Below are 5,086 nucleotides of genomic sequence, written 5' to 3' on the forward strand. Positions count from 1 at the left end.
GCAACTAACATACACTTATAGCATAAAACTACAAATCCTGTATTTTTTTAAATTGCTATGATTCATACCATAAAATTCACCTTTTTAAAGCCTACATTTCAGTGGTTTTTAGTGTTCATAGGTTATGCAACCATCACCACCATCTAATTCTAAAACATTCATCACCCCAAAAAGAAACCCTAAATCCATTAGCATTAACTCCCCATTCCCTCTGTCTCTTGCAGTCCTAGGCAACTAGCAGTCTATTCTTTGTCTCTGGATTTGCCTGTTCGGCACATTTCATATAAGTGGGCTCAAAAATTATTGCTGTAAAATACATGTAACCACTTACCATCTTAACCATTTCCATGTGCAGAGTTCAGCGATATTAAACACTTTCATATTGTTGTTCAACTCTTGCTACCATCCCTCTCCAGACCTATTTTCATCTTCCCATACTGAAACTCTGTAACCAAACATCCTGTTTTTAAGGTTCCTCAATGCTACAACATGCATCAGTACTTCCTTCCTTTTTACAGGTGAGTAACATTCCATTGTACAGATACCACATTTAGTTTATCCATTCACTGGCTGATGGACATTTGGGTCGTTTCTAATTTCTGGCTATCACAAACAATGTTATTACTACTATGAATACAAGATTATTAATACTATGAATATTCATATCCAATTACTTATTTGAATACATTTTCACTTCTTTTAAGTTTATACCTAGGAGAGGAGTTACTGTAGCACAGTAATTCTATGTATAACTATCTGAGGAAATGTCAGACTGTTTTCCGAAGGGGCTGCGCCATTTTACAGTCCCACCAGCAGTGTAAGAGGGTTACGATTTCTCCACACCTTCACCAACACTTGTTATTCTCCATCTTTTGACTGTAGCCATCCTAGTGGGTGTGAAGGGGTATCTCGTTGCGGTTTTCTGTAATGACGAATGATGTGGGGCATTTCTTTTTCCCAAATGCTTATTGGCCATTTGTATATCTTCTTTGGAGACATGTTTGCCTATTTTTAATTAATTTGTCTTACTGTTGAGTTGTAAGAGTTCTTCATATTCTAGATACAAATCCCTTATCAGATACACGATTTGCAAATGTTTTCTCCTATTCTGTTGGTTGTCTTCTCACTTTCATGATAGTGTTCTTCCAAGAACAGGAAGTTTTTATTTTGATGAAGTTCAGTTTATGTATTTTTTTCTTTCACTGCTTGTGCTTTTGGTGTCATATCTAGACAACTATTGCCTAATCCAAGGTCACACAGATCTACTCTTATGCTTTCTTCTAAAAGCTTTAGGAATTTAGCAGTGTGTTTTGAGTTAATTTTTTTATGTGCTGTTAAGTAGAGATCTAAATTCATTCTTTTGCACGTGGATTCAGATGCAAAACTCCAGTCTGTATTTTTTTAACTCATCAGCAAGAAACACAGAGAAGGGCCTTCCTTTGGTTTCCTGGTACATCTCCCTACCCCCACCCTCTCCCCATCTGCTGGCTAAAGATTTTGAGTGTTACAGCAAACCAATTTGTACAGGCCAGGGCCAGGGGCCCAGCTCAGCTTGGTAGTATCTTTTCAATAAATCTCCACTGAATTTTGCTGGGATGCAAACAGGAGTAGTTCTGATTTACCAGTTATCTGAAAACGACTTCTAATAAGGGAGAACAATTTCTTCATCCAATCCCATCAACTAGTTATGTCAGTGATTAAAACAAAGATTTCTACCCTATAGAGCTTATATTCTTGCAGGGAGAAAACAGACAAGAAACACAAGAAGTGAGTACCTTATATAATATGCCGGAAGCTAGTAGTGCTCTGGGGGAAAAGTGCAGAACAGAGCAAGGGGCATGAGGTTATGTGGTGGGGTGGGCTTTACAACCTTTTTGAAAAAGGTGTTCAGAGTGGGTGTCCTTTCAAAACTGACATTTGAACAAAACCTTAGGAGTTGGTGAGGGATTTCACCATGGAGATACCCAGGGGAAAGGATTCCGGGCTGAGGGAATGGCCATTGCAAAGGCCACAAGGCAGAAATATGCCTCAGCATTTCAAGGAGTAGGAAAGGGCCAGGGTGACTAGAAATAGAGTGAGGAAGGGGAAGCTGTCACAGAGGCCAGATCATGTAGGTCTCGTAAGCCATCTTAGGGACCATGACCTTTAACTTGTGAAAACTGGGAAAAGCCACAGCGAGGTTCTGAGCTGAGCAGCAGTTTTGTGATCTGACTGGGCGCCTCTGGCAGTGAGATCCAGAGGAAATGAAGAACACCCACCCAGGCCGTTTTCCCAGCAGTTTGGTAGCTACTTGATGTGGGAGACCTGGGTTCGATCCCTGGGTTGGGAAGATCCCCTGGAGAAGGGAAAGGCTACCCACTCCAGTGTTCTGGCCTGGAGAATTCCATGGGCTCTGTAGCCCATGGGGTTGCAAAGAGTCGGACACGACTGAGTGACTTTCACTTCAGTACATTTTGTCCCTCTCTTCCTTTTCTCCTTTCCTCCCCTCCTTTTTATTTTTTATTTTTCATTTATTTTTATTAGTTGGAAGCTAATTACTTTACAATATTGTAGTGGGTTTTGTCATACATTGACATGAATCAGCCATGGAGTTACATGTATTCCCCATCCCGATCCCCCTCCCACCTCCCTCTCTACCCGATCCCTCTGGGTCTTCCCAGTGCACCAGCCCCGAGCACTTGTCTCATGCATCCAACCTGGGCTGGTGATCTGTTTCAGTATAGATAATATACATGTTTCAATGCTGTTCTCTCAAAACATCCCACCCTCGCCTTCTCCCACAGAGTCCAAAAGTCTGTTCTGTACATCTGTGTCTCTTTTTCTGTTTTGCGTATAGGGTTATCATTACCATCTTTCTAAATTCCATATATATGTGTTAGCATAATGTATTGGTCTTTATCTTTCTGGCTTACTTCACTCTGTATAATAGACTCCAGTTTCATCCATCTCAATAGAACTGATTCAAATGACCTCTTTTTAATGGCTGAGTAATATTCCATGGTGTATATGTACCACAGCTTCCTTATCCATTCATCTGCTGATGGGCATCTAGGTTGTTTCCATGTCCTGGCTATTATAAACAGTGCTGCGATGAACATTGGGGTGCACGTGTCTCTTTCAGATCTGGTTTCCTCAGTGTGTATGCCCAGAAGTGGGATTGCTGGGTCATATGGCAGTACTATTTCCAGTTTTTTAAGAAATCTCCACACTGTTCTCCATAGCGGCTGTACTAGTCTGCATTCCCACCAACAGTGTAAGAGGGTTCCCTTTTCTCCACACCCTCTCCAGCATTTATTGCTTGTAGACTTTTGGATAGCAGCCATCCTGACTGGCGTGTAATGGTACCTCATTGTGGTTTTGATTTGCATTTCTCTGATAATGAGTGATGTTGAGCATCTTTTCATGTATTTGTTAGCCATCTGTATGTCTTCTTTGGAGAAATGTCTGTTTAGTTCTTTGGCCCATTTTTTGATTGGGTCATTTATTTTTCTGGAATTGAGCTTCAAGAGTTGCTTGTATGCTTTTGAGATTAGCTCTTTGTCTGTTGCTTCGTTTGCTATTATTTTCTCCCAATCTGAGGGCTGTCTTTTCACCTTGCTTATAGTTTCCTTTGTTGTGCAAAAGCTTTTAAGTTTCATTAGGTCCCATTTGTTTAGTTTTGCTTTTATTTCCAATATTCTGGGAGGTGGGTCATAGAGGATCTGCTGTGATTTATGTCGGAGAGTGTTTTGCCTATGTTCTCCTCTAGGAGTTTTATAGTTTCTGGTCTTACATTTAGATCTTTAATCCATTTTGAGTTTATTTTTGTGTATGGTGTTAGAAAGTGTTCTAGTTTCATTCTTTTACAAGTGGTTGACCAGTTTTCCCAGCACCACTTGTTAAAGAGGTTGTCTTTTTATTTTATTTATTTTATTTATTTATTTTTTTAAAAGAGGCTGTCTTTTTTCCATTGTATATCCTTGCCTCCTTTGTTGAAGATAAGGTGTCCATAGGTTCGTGGATTCATCTTTGGGCTTTCTATTTTGTTCCATTGATCTATATGTCTGTCTTTGTGCCAATACCATACTGTCTTGATGACTGTGGCTTTGTAGTAGAGCCTGAAGTCAGGCAGGTTGATTCCTCCAGTTCCATTCTTCTTTCTCAAGATTACTTTGGCTATTCAAGGTTTTTTGTATTTCCATACAAATTGAGAAATTATTTGTTCTAGTTCTGTGAAAAATACCGTTGGTAGCTTAATAGGGATTGCATTGAATCTATAGATTGCTTTGGGTAGAATAGCCATTTTGACAATATTGATTCTTCCAATCCATGAACACGGTATGTTTCTCCATCTGTTTGTGTCCTCTTTGATTTCTTTCATCAGTGTTTTATAGTTTTCTATGTATAGGTCTTTTGTTTCTTTAGGTAGATATACTCCTAAGTATTTTATTCTTTTTGTTGCAATGGTGAATGGTATTGTTTCCTTAATTTCTCTTTCTGTTTTCTCATTGTTAGTGTATAGGAATGCAAGGGATTTCTGTGTGTTAATTTTATATCCTGCAACTTTACTATATTCGTTGATTAGCTCTAGTAATTTTCTGGTAGAGTCTTTAGGGTTTTCTATGTAGAGGATCATGTCATCTGCAAACAGCAAGAGTTTCACTTCTTCTTTTCCTATCTGGATTCCTTTTACTTCTTTTTCTGCTCTGATTGCTGTAGCCAAAACTTCCAAAACTATGTTGAATTGTAGTGGTGAGAGTGGGCACCCTTGTCTTGTTCCTGATTTTAGGGGAAATGCTTTTCAATTTTTCACCATTGAGGGAAATGCTTGCTGTGGGTTTGTCATATATAGCTTTTATTATGTTGAGGTATGTTCCTTCTATTCCTGCTTTCTGGAGAGTTTTAATCATAAGTGGGTGTTGAATTTTGTCAAAGGCTTTCTCTGCATCTATTGAGATAATCATATGGTTTTTATCTTTCAATTTGTTAATGTGGTGTATTACATTGATTGGTTTGCGGATATTAAAGAATCCTTGCATTCCTGGGATAAAGCCCACTTGGTCATGGTGTATGATTTTTTTAATATGTTGTTGGATTCTGTTTGCTA

The sequence above is a fragment of the Cervus canadensis genome, chromosome 32, assembly GCF_019320065.1.
Source record: "Cervus canadensis isolate Bull #8, Minnesota chromosome 32, ASM1932006v1, whole genome shotgun sequence".
NCBI lineage: Eukaryota > Metazoa > Chordata > Mammalia > Artiodactyla > Cervidae > Cervus > Cervus canadensis.